General features: G+C 37.8%; 1 pseudogene; it reads right to left on the bottom strand.

The window, feature by feature from the left end:
* Nucleotides 1-1,383: 1,383 nt before the first annotated feature.
* Nucleotides 1,384-2,033, bottom strand: LOC113183319 (refilin-B pseudogene; annotated as a pseudogene).
* Between the last annotated feature and the right edge of the window lie 10,972 nt (nucleotides 2,034-13,005).

The following is a 13,005-nucleotide window of genomic DNA, read 5'->3' on the forward strand; positions in this document are numbered from 1 at the left end:
TGCTGCAGCAGCTCTGCTGAGCTCTTGAGGTTGCTTTGGGAACATCTTCAGTTCACTCTTAACCCCACGGTGGTCACTTCCCTTTATATAGTGGCAGGAAAGAAATGTCCACTTTGGCTACAGTAGCCGGGCAGTAAAGTCTGAGTTGTGACATGATTCCTTACACTAAATTCACCAAAGCATAACCTCAGAGGATGTTAAGCAAGATTCCTCGTTTTTTGCATTAGACCCAATTTCTCTGCAATTTTGACACCACCAAAATCCTAAGCTTGGATCCATCAAGATAGTCATGATGAACTGGATCACTAGAAACATCTACATCTGTTTCTTCCTGGTGGCAGTGGGTCTTAGGCATGTCAGTCCTGAGTGGAAACCTCCCTCCTGGAGTCCCCAAAATGTTTTCCGAAGCATTCTTTTAAAATGCCATCTCTCTCAGAAGTGCCCTCTGCTATATTTTCCTTTATGAAAAAATGGGAAAGTAGTTTTGAAATCCCACATTGCCTATCGGGAGAGTTACACAGGATGTGAACCAGATGCCAAGTGTGCAAGGATGTCACCAATGCCTGTGCCTGCAACCCACCTGCAGGGTACAGACGGAAGCCACTGCCCCCAATCTGTTCACCTGACCTTCTGAAACGAGAGAATGCAGTGAAGTGGATTTTTTTTTTTTTTGAGGCATCTCTTATTTTGGTTTGGGGGTTTTCCATATTTTATATATATATATATATATATATATATATATATATATATATATATATATATATATATATATATATATATATGATCAAGAGAATTCCAAAAGTTTTGGTTAACAGGAAATAAAAATGGAAGTGGAAATAAAGAATGGAATGAAACTCAGCTCTCCCCAGATTGAACACATATGGGCATCACAACCTATTGAAACAGCTACACTTTTCCCTGCTGGGAAGACACCTGTGGCTGGAAGGTCTTAAAGCTCACTTTTTCTCTCCCAGGGACTTTTCCAAGCTTTTTTTTTTTCAGACACACTGACAGTGGAGGAAGAGCCGTCCTCCGCCCTCCCTGGTTCAAAGGGTTGCCATTGTTCTTTTGCTCTGGTTTTCTTTTTATTTTCTCATCAAATCGAGACTTTTGGGAAACTCTGGAAATATACTCCTATTAAAGCAGCAAACCAGGAAATATATTCCTTTTAAAGATAATTTGAAAATTAAAAAAACAAAACCGAATATCTCAATAACTCCAAGATGCAGTGACTTTTTCCCCAGGCTGGGCTTAGAGGTATCCCCAGGCCCGACTCTGGGGCTAGAATGATAAGCAAGGGTAATGTCGCCCAAAACTTGCCCAGGGTGGTCTGGGGACCAAGTCAGCTGAGAAGCTGGCTCAACCCCAAGCCCTCCTTCTGAGTCAGCATTCATTCGAGAGGCAATCGCTGCCCGGAACTCGGTGGCCTCAAGCTCCACGCTGGACAGGAACCTCCTCAGCATCTTGTGGCAGTTGTAATCCAGGGTGGTGGTGTAGATGGTCTTGGGGTACTTCGGGTAGGCAATGGTGGTGCTTAGGAAGCGTGTGGGCTTGTGGCGGGGCTCAAAGCGCACCTCAGCCTTGTAGTTGCGCCCTGTGCCATTGGGGATGCAGGTGACTGTCTGGCTGCAGGAGGCCACTGCCAGGCCCAGTGGCAGCTGCACATCATCAATGAAGTGTCGCTCAGAGTCATACTTGACTGAGGAAGTGTACCTTACTTCTGTTGATGGTAAGGGGTCAAACTCCACACCTTCGCCAAAGGACAGGGGGCACAGCTTTGGTGAGCAGCTTACAGCCAGGGTGTTGGGGAGAGAGGCTGGGTTCGGGGCCGCTGGGGTCACCACCGCATCGGGCTCCTGCATTCCGGGGGCCGGCGCGCGCTCCCCGCCGCCAGCGCCATCCCCGGCCGCCGCCAGCCCCCAGTGGCTGGGGCTGGGGGGCAGCCCCGAATCCGGGCTGTCTAGGACGCCGTCGCCCTTCTTCTTCGTGTCCACGAGCTCGGGCACATCCTGCAGGCTCAGCCGACCCACCATGGCTGTGTTTGTGGCGGGCTCGGTAGTACACGGCGTGGGGGCCGCGGATGAGAGAGGGACTAGAGGGGCGCACACGCGGTCGGGGCGCTGCCCGGCCGCCCCGCGTCGTGGTCTCGCCCGGAAGTATCTAGGTTTTAGATCATGAAGGATTTGATTGTCCTCCATTGTTGACTCACAAAAAGCTTCCTTTACCTGGTTAAAATGCCCCTGGGCATCATGCATTAAAGCCTGGCATCATTTATTCATAGGAGTTTAGGAGAGTGGGGAAAGAGGAGATCCTGTTATCTTGGGCATAGGCTTCCCAGTGCCTGTTTCATAAAGGGATGGACTTTTGTTTTCCACAGTGGGGTCAACCTACAATACCTTTGGCCAAGGCAATTCAGTTGATTCAGTTAGCTTTGCCTAGGGCTATTGTAATATTTTACTTACTATTTTACAATTTATCCAGTGAAATGGATACACCCCTGTTGCTGATTTCTCCAATAATTCCCCACAAGAGAAACACATTTCTGAATAACCTTTTAGTTACCTGTTACAGCACCAGGTTTCCTGCATGAGTAAGTTTCTATACAACCAGAAAACATGCACTGAAACTGCCAGTCGAATGAAGTCCCCTGTAAATTTTCAAATGGCCCATTAGGTAATAGAAACATACTTAATGTTTTGTCTGCTCAGGGTTGTGGGTTACATAAATGGAACATTGGTCATAAACCTTTTTAGCAGTTTTAGAACAGTCACCATACCAATATTTTCTCATAATTTGGATCATTTATCTTTCCATGAGGAGTCATAAAGTGAAGAGCTTTTAGTACTGGAAGTTTTAGAGATTCAGACTGGTGGCTGTCCAGGCACTCATGAGCCTTGGCTTGGTACTAGATTTATAACTTGTACCAATTTTATTTGTTCAATTCAGGTATAGCACTATTTATTAAACAGATTGTCATGGGTAATTTGACTTGGATCAATCAATCAGATATCATTCCATTTGCATATCTTCACAATTAGTACTGCCTGACCCAGCATGAAAATCTGCCTCAGTATTTCCTTAGTATTTAATTAATTCTTGTTCTGCTTGATATTGGGTTAGCAATTTTTTATTCTAATTTGTTATACATAATAGCAGAATGCATTACATTTTATATTACATATATAGAGCACAATTTTTTATATCTCTGGTTGTATATAAAGTATATTCACACCATTCATGTCTTCATACATGTACTTAGGGTAATGATATCCATCTCATTCCACCATCTTTTCTTAGCTCCATGACCCCTCCCTAGAGTTCATCTAATCCTCCCATGCTTCCCTTCCCAACCCCACTATGAATCAGTCCACTTATATCAGAGAAAACATTCGGCATTTGGTTTTTTGGGTTAGCTAACTTCACTTAGCATTATATTCTCTAATTCCATCCATTTACCTGTAAATGCCATGATTTTATTCTCTTGTATTGCTGAGTAATATTCCATTGTGTATATATGCCACATTCATCTATTGAAGGGCATCTAGGTTGGTTCCAAAGTTTAGCTATGGTGAATTGTGCTGCTATAAACATTGATGTGGCTGTGTCCCTGTAGTATGCTGTTTTTAAGTCCTTTGGGTATAGACGGAGAAGAGGGATAGCTGGGTCAAATGGTGGTTCCATTCCTAGTTTTCCGAGAAATCTCCATACTGCTTTCCATATTGGCTGCACCACCAGCAATATATGTGTTCCTTTGCAGTCCCACCAGCAAAATATGTGTTCCTTTTCTCCCACATTTTTACCAACACTTATTATTGTTTGTGTTCTTAATAACTGCCATTCTGACTGGAGTGAGATGAAATCTTAGAGTAGTTTTGATTTGCATTTCTCTAATTGCTAGAGATGTTGAACATTTTTTCATATATTTGTTGATTGTATATCCTCTTTTGGGAAGTGTCTGATCAGTTCGTTGGTCCATTTATTGATTTGTTTGTTTGTTTGTTTGGTGTTTAGCTTATTGAGTTCTTTTATACCCTCAAGATTAGTGCTCTATCTGATGTATGAGTAGTAAAAATTTGCTCCCAAGATGTAGACTCTCTATTCATCTCACTGATTGTTTCTTTGTCAAGAAGAAGCTTTTTAGTTTGAATCCATCCCATTTATTGATTCTTGATTTTAATTCTTGTGCTATCCCATTTATTGTTCTTGATTTAATTCTTGTGCTATAGGAGTCTTACTAAGGAAGTTGGGGCTGAGATTCATCTGGAAAAATAAGAGACCCAGAATAGCTAAAGCAATCCTTAGCAAGAAGAGTGAAGCAGGTAGCATCACTGTACCAGATCTCAAACTATAATACAGAGCAATAGTAACAAAACCAGCATGGTATTGGCACCAAAATAGACTGGTAGACCAGTGGTACAGAATAGAGGACACAGAGACTAACCCACATAATTACAGTTGTCTTATAATAGACAAAGGTGGCAAAAACATACATTGGAGAATTGATAACCTCTTCAACAAATGGTGCTGAGGAAACTGGAAATCCATATACAATCAGATGAAATTAAACCCTGTCTCTCACCATGCACAAAACTCAACTCAAAGTGGATCAAAGAAAGGAATTAAACCAGACACACTATGCCTATTAGAAGAAAAAGTTGGTCCAAATCTCCATCATGGGTTAGCAATTTTATAAACGAGTAACATTATTTATTAAGAGTTCTGAAAATTCTTATCCAGTCTAATAGTATGATCTTAAAGTTACTAGAAACCTATACTCATCAGAGTCCTTTCCATGAATCACCTTGAAGACTCAACAATTTAGGTTACAGTTTCTTGCAAAGAGCTTCCATAAAAACATCAGAATAGAGCAATTAACTTTGGACAAGACTTAAAATGGCCAGGTCTGATGAGAGTTCTTTACATTAATAATGAAAAAAAAAAAAGCAAGGAAAATCAGCCTTTTCTTTTGTTTACATTTAAAAATTAACAATTATGACTAATAATACTATACAAAAAATATGAGATTTCTATGAAATTCATCTACTTTTTGAAGCATATTAATAAAATCATGTAAGTATATCTAAAGAAGGTTTAGCACTTCTTATTTGTCAGTGCTCCCCTATAATCTAGCATATCAGGTAAATATAATTTGTTTAGAATCTCTCTCTCTCTCTCTCTTTTTAAGGTTCTCACCTTGTATATATCCTTTGCAGCTTTCCAGGGAACTGGAAAATCCAAAAGTTAATTTAAGGTCAAGAAAAAGTGTTGATTTAGAATCTGATTCTGGGAAGTTCATAAAAAATATCAAAAGTTTAAGACATTTGACCAAAATATGAACACAGGTCATGGTGAACAATAGTCATCCATTTAACCAAGGTGATAATTAATAGTGTTTAAAGGCAAATATAGAAGATTACACCGATTAAAAAACCTTAGCTCTATAATCCAGAAGACTCAGTTTTCTCAATGATTTAATATCAAAGACTTAATCAGAGACTTAATAAAGACAAACTGAACCACTGGAAATCATCTTGATAAAACAGAACTTTTGTTTCCAAGGCATTTACCTTTAGGTATAAAGAAAAACCCTTTCTTATTAAGAGCAGATCAGTAGCCAAGAAAACATTTTGACAGGACCAAATTTTTGTTTTGCATCATTATACTTTTTATTTGAATGCTCAATTTTTTAGAAAAGCACAAGCAATTCTCTTCCAGTTGGGGCCATCTTGGTCATATAAAGTGTCTACCACAAAATCACTCTTCCACCGGCCTTCTAAATCTTTTTATGTCCTTTCAGTTATTTGTCTTGTACTTTGCCTCTTTGTCATTTTATAACAGCAATCATTTTACTGTAGGACAAAAATTATTCTCTGTCAACAAAAACACATCTTTCATTTAAGATTCTCTTACCCAAAACATGTTTTACTTCCCTCACATATGGGGTTGTTTAAATTCCCATGTATTAATTAGAATTTTTATTTCTGCTAACCTTAACTTATAGTGAAACTTCAGAAAATAGGATTTTTAACTTTTGTACACCAGAATTTTATGAAAATACATTTCATAATTTCTAGAAATATGTAGAACATTTTTTTCCCCTTTTAGACACACTGTGGTTTTTTTTTTTTTTTTCCTCAAGGCTGAGGTTTGAACTCCAGGCCCCACACATACGAGGTAAGTGCTCTACCACTGAGCTGCCTGTCTCCAGTCCTAGTTTTTTCAGTGTGGAACAGGACATATTTACTAACAGATCCAATTATATTTTGTCTTTCAATAAAATTAAAGAAGCCAAAAATAACATAATCTTTATGTTCAGCAATTAATATTTCAGCACTTTATCTTATTTGGAAATGATCTGATTAGTCAATGACTATTCATCATTCAGCTTAAATTAACAAAATTCTAAAGGTATAAGTTACCTTTAGAAGATTTGAAAAACTTTTTAGGTAAAGATATGAAACATAATTATTAGGGGCTGGGATTGTGGCTCAGTGGTAGAGTGCTTGCCTGATATGCATGAGGCACTGGGTTTGATTCTTAGCACCACGTATAAGTAAATGAATAAAATAAAGTTCTATCAATAACTAAAAAAAAATAAAAAAATAATTATTAAATAGTTAATTTATAAACTTTTATCCCACTAACACCTTAATTTACTTATTCTTAACAATTATGCTTAGACTGCTGGTGAAAATTCCAGGAGACATTAGAAAAAAGCTATCCATCATCTCAAATTTTTATTTCCCTGTTAACCATTTTCACAGCATCTACTTGTCAGGCCTATCATCAAAACAAGAAGTCTAAAGCTAAATTTCTTTTTTTCTTCTCAGATATCACAGCCTATTTCATTAAGCCAGCAACATTAGTCTTATTTACCAAAGATTTAGCCATGTCACATAAACCTGAAAAATATTTGAGTTAGTTCGTGTTTTTATCGGATAATACAATAGTCCTCCTTATCTACAGTTTTGCTGTCTGTGGTTTCAGTTACCTTGCAGTCAACCCTGGTTCAAAACTATCAAATGGAAAATTCCAGGAAAAGTTCATAGGTTTTGGAGGGCTGGGGATATGGCTCAATTGGTAGAGTGCTTACCTCAAATGCCCAAAACCCTGGGTTCAATCCCAAGCACCACCACCAAAAAAAAAAAAAAGTTCATAGATTTTTTTTTTATTGGTTATTCAAAACATTACAAAGTTGCAGAATCACATCGGTTTCACATCCACATTTTTACATAATGCCATATTAGTAACTGTTGTGTTCTGCTACCTTTCCTATTCTCTACTATCCCCCCTCCCCTCCCCTCCCATCTTCTCTCTCTACCCCATCTACTGTAATTCATTTCTCTCCTTATTTTTTCCCATTCCCCTCACAACCTCTTATATGTAATTTTGTATAACAATGAGGGTCTCCTTCCATTTCCATGCAATTTCCCTTTTCTCACCCCTTCCCTCCCACCTCATGACTCTGTTTAATGTTAATCTTTTCCTCCTGCTCTTCCTCCCTGCATTGTTCTAAGTAGCAGGATGAAATCTTGCACCAGTCTGCTCCATCCCACCTGGCAGTAAATCATTGCTTTGTCCAGCGGATCCATGCTGTATGTGTTACCCAGGCATAAGTCACTTAACACTATTGTAGTGCCTATGTGAACAAAGATTTGTATCTTGGTGATTGCAAAGCCAAACAGCACAACCAGAAGATAAGGGTGGAGGTTGTATTACTTGCTGTAAGTAAGGAAAGCACTGGAGTTCTTTGCAAAGCAATGCTTTTGCTGAACAAAGAAGGTGTGGGGTGGAGGTTTTATTGAGGAACCTGTATACATACATATAGGAAAGTACATGTGTAAGTGGCCACATTTCTGAGCATGCATAGTTTAAGGTCAGAAAGCAATGTTCAAAATGAAAAGATGAATTTTGGGCATGGTCAATTCAGTATCAAATGAGCCAAGTTTACTCTAAAGTCTCCTAAAAGAATGAGTCAGAGTGACTCAGTGACCTTGCCTTATTCCTAAGTTTTTTCCAAAGAGTTTTTAAAGTTAGTTAATTAATTAATTTGAGATACGGTCTTGCTATGTTGCCCAGACAGTTTTCTGTTTCCTGGACTCAAAGGATCCTCCTTCCATAGCCTCCTCAGTGCTGTGACTACAGGTGATGCCACCATGCCTGGCTCCAAAAAGTTTTAGCTGAAAGAAAAAGAACAAGCAACATTAAAAATGCACAATCAGTCTTTTAAAGGAATGGCAGCTTTCTACCCCCACCCTCCGTAAATGTAGGCATTTACCCCTAAAGATGCCTGCTCTGTTTAGCAGAAAACATTTGTGTTCAAGAAATATATAGGGTTTACACTCTGTGGTTTCAGGCATTTATTGAGTGTGTTGGAGTGGATCCCCCATGGAGAAGGGGGTAATAACTGTATATAAGCACTTATTTTTCAAGTCAATTTGATAGAGCTTTTTATAAATTTTGGCAACATCATCCAAGAAAGAAAAATATCACATATACATAACATAACATATAGGCATACATAAACATAGAAATAGATCTTTCATCTTTCATTATGTTTGTTTTTAGTTGTACATAGACACAATATCTTTATTTTGTTTATTTATTTTTATGTGGTGCTGAGGATTGAGCCCAGTGCCTCACATGTGCAAGGCAGGCACTTTGCCACTGAGCCACAACCCCAGCCCTTTCATTTGAGTTTTAACTTAACAGTTTCCAAATAGTTTTTCTCACCCTTTTCAACTGTCAGTCTCTCGGTTACCTATTTCATTAGTGTTATGCTTTGGATATGAGATGTCCCTCAAAAGCTCATGTGTAAGATAATGCAAGAAGGAGAAATTATTGGGTTATAGCCTTATCCTAACCAGTGAATTAATCCCTGAGATTAACTGAGTGGTAACTTGAGGCAGGTGGAGTGTGGCTGGAGGAAGTGGGTCACTGTGGGTGTGTCTTTGGGATTTGGGGTATATCTTTTGTATCTGGAATGTGGATTCTCTCTCTCTCTTTGCTGCCTGACCATTATGTGAGCTGCTCCCTCTGTCATACTCTTCTGCCATGATGTTCTGCCTTTCCTTGTGCCCAGAAAAATGGAGCCTGCTGTCTATAGAATGAGATCTCTGAAACTGTGAGCCTCCAAAAAAAACTTTTTCTCCTCTACAATTGCTCTGATTGGGTCTTTTAGTGCAGCAGTGAAAAAATTGACTAAAACCGCCTATGCAGTTGCAGACTTAAATTTGTATTTCCTAAGGAATGACTCTTGGATAAAACAATGTAGGGAATTTACACTTCAAAAGAACAGACCTAAAAGTTTAATTTTCCCAAACCAAAAAGGACATTGGTCCAGTAAAGAAAAGATGGCCAGAAAAACACCCTAAACAAAGGAAAGGCTTGCTATATAAATTTAAGTCAGTGCCTGCTCCATTGTAAGAGTTTCCAGTGACTTAATCCTCCTCCTTTTCCTGGTGCAGAGAGGGAGACATCTTTATAAATGGAGATTTTCCTTTATAGATGTGACTGTTTTAAAAAGCTTTTCAAAAATAACCAACTAAATGCCAGAAAGCTGTATTTTGGAATCCGATTTAATACCATGAGTGGTATTTGCAATTTAGTTTCTGTATTTTTAGCTAGATTACTGAGTTCAGGGCAGAGCCTGTTAACAAATAGGGCAGAGAAAGTATTTTCTATGCCTTGGCTCCTAAGAAAACAAACTCACCAGAGTACCAACACTTTAGCTTTCTTTCTTAATAACTCTTAATAACTCTGAAAAGCTTAGCAGATTCATTTTTTCTTAATCAGTTACTTAACCTTTCCATTTGTCTTTTATAAAGAATCTTTTAAAAGGCAGTAAAAGTTTTGTAACATTGTTAGAAGCTTCTAAGAATCAGTAAGTGTCCCTGGTGGGATAGATTTGAGGTCCCTCTGTCTAAATCTATTTTCTGTGGCTGTAATAAAATACCTGAGACTGGGTAATTAATAAAGACTAGTTTGTTTGTCTCATGGTTCTGGAGGCTGGGATACTCATGAGCCTGGCTCTGACATCTACTCAACATCTAGTGAGTACTTTTTCCATCATAACATAGTGGAGGGTGTCATGTGGCAAGCCTCAATAAACTTGCTATTTTAAAATAATTCTTTCTCCTTCTTTTAATGCCAGAAATGCTATCACAGGGGCTCACCCTTATGACCTCATCTAATCCTAATAACCTCCGAAAGTCCCATCTCCAGATACCATTAACATGGATTTGGGGATTATTTCCAACATATGAACTTCTGGAAGGGGCACATTCAAACCATGGAACCCTCATTGTAAAATGTACTTCTTTTAGTGTTGTTTATCTGCAACATTGCACATACTGGCCATCTTAATTCTAAATTAAAAGAGATCTTTTTATCTCTTTTAAACATTTATAGCTTCTGAGACCCTCATTCTTATATATGAAAGAGGCATGTGTACCAAGAGGCAAAGTACTCAGATTTTTAGAAATTAAGGATCCCATGTTTTCATTGGGTCTTGGGTTCTCTCTTAGGTTCTTATCTATCAGAGCTAGATAAGAACCTAAGAGAGCTGGGCATGATGGTGCACACCTGTACTCTCAGTGGCTCAGAAGGCTGAGGCAGGAGGATCACAATTTTAAAGCTAGCCTCAGCAACTGAGACCCTATCTCAAAATAAAAAGTGAAAAACAAGGGGGGCGGGATTGGTGCTGGGAATGTTGCTCAGTGGTTAACTGCCCCTGAATTCAATCCCTGGTGAGTGTAGGGGGGAATCCTAAGAGGGAAATACCATAAGACTGGGGTCTATTAATGCTTTCACAGCGTACCTTGTTGCATGGACATTTTTCTCGAGGCTGGTGAATAAATGGCAACTAGCTCATTCTCTCCTTTCCTGGAGTCCTACTGTTTGTGGTGAGAGCTCTAATAGCTTTTAAATGCTCAAACCATGCCTACCAGTCAGGTTTTGTCTTTAACTCAGATTTCTTTGACCAACTTAGTCAATGATTTTCCTTTACCTAAGTGTGCAAGAAAAGGAAACAAAGAAAATAGGACATAAAATCCCTTCAGGCCAAATTTAATTATAAAATAGTCCTTGAGTTTTCATACAGGTCACTATAACTTCTTTAGTATTATATTGCTTATAACTCTAATGTTTACAAACACCTATTTTTGTTTATAAACAATTGCATTGTCAGATTGATCCCCTTTGCAAGTATTTAAGGTGGAAAAGACCAATCTGAAGAAAACAGAACAACATTCTCATAGAGTGAAAATATAAGACAAGGAAGCATATTGTTGGAAACTGATTAATAAAAATATGTGGGCAAGAGTAGATTAAATTATCCCAAATAGTTTGAGGAGACAGTGACCACATTCTTAATAAAACCAATTTAATACTTAACATAGATAAGCTAATCCAAATCCAAAATGTAATATAGAGAAATTCCAGCTTCAAAATCATCTGCTAACCACAGCCCTACTATTGTGACAGAATGTTGGTTGTGGTGAAAAAAGCAAGTTTTAAAGTACAGGTTACAAGTTGAAATTATGCCTACTTACATGTGTGTGTTTTGTCTGTCATGCTAATTCTAAAAATTTGAGTTATCAACATAAAGAAAACCTAGAGGTTTCCTGCAGATGTCCAGGTTTTTGGTTTCTTTCAAGAAATGAGACAATCTGAAAACAATGGGTGCACATTGCTACAAAGCAGTATTAGTGCCCTGGAATTGAGTGGAAGCTGCTATTTGATGGCTGAGGTGCTCTCCAGTTTACTCTAACCTGCTTCACTACTGATTCATGTTACCTTCCTGGCTATTGAAAACTTTGGAGACTGCTGTACAGAATCTGTGTTCGTCAGAAACATCCCTCTGGAGTCTAAATTGGTATAAATTCTTTGGATGAGAAAACGGGGAATAATCTCAATGTCTAATAGAGTGCTAATAATATATCCATAGAATAGAATATCAATTAGATATTAACAATGAAATGGATCAATATATACTGATATGTAAATGTTTCTAAGATTTATTAAATGTAGTAATAGATGTATAGAAGTGATCAGTGTGAAATAAAATATATATGAGGATATGTGTAAAGAAAATTTCTGGGGAGAAGACAAGACACTATTTCTATATCTGGGAAAGAATGATAAGATGGGATGGACTTTTTCCACTGCCTAACCTTTTTTTCTTGTTTATATAAATCATATGTCTGTTACTTCCTATGTTATAGAAAACATATATGTATATATTAAAAGAAACATCCAGTTCTAATATGGAAAAGAACTGTTAGTAGTAGGTTTTATTGAATTTGTGAAATGTCACAGCAGTAGTGATAAGTAATATTTTCATAGTCACAAAACTTATAATTTATAAGCTTAATCAACTAATTAAATTAATCTGGTTAATTTAAAATAACTCTCCTAATTAAAGTCTTTTGTAAACAGTCAGAAAAAGGGAATGCTCCCTTGCCCACAAAGCTGTTTCCACATTGCTTGATAATTAACAGTTTTTAGCTTTCTAAAATTCTACCAATTGGTGATTTATTCGAATTAACACTTTTCTCTCCTCATTTTTCTTTTTTAGTAATAAAATGGTACTTAATTGATATGGGAAAACCTGAGAAGTATGGACTAGCAATAAATTATGATTCTACTACCCAATAATTGTATTACATTTCCTTCTGTATCCCCCTTACCCCTGGTGCTGGGGATCTAACTAACCCAGGACCTGTGCATGCAAGGCAGGCCCTCTACTGCTGAGCTATATTGCCAGGCCCCCTCAGTATATTTTTTGCCGTGTTGAATTCATAAAGAACATAGTATTTTAGTATCTTCTTTATTTCCTTAGCATTATTTAAACATCTCTCATGCCATTAAAATTATTCATAAACATTTTTGTGATGGCACAATATTCTGTTAAAAGGATTTCTAATATTTTTGCTTTTATAGATAATAGGCTGTCTCTTTAAAAATTGTTTATAGTCTAGCTATGGTAATGTTACTCTTTGGTCA

This window comes from Urocitellus parryii, chromosome 8, assembly GCF_045843805.1.
Source record: "Urocitellus parryii isolate mUroPar1 chromosome 8, mUroPar1.hap1, whole genome shotgun sequence".
In the NCBI taxonomy this organism is placed as follows: domain Eukaryota; kingdom Metazoa; phylum Chordata; class Mammalia; order Rodentia; family Sciuridae; genus Urocitellus; species Urocitellus parryii.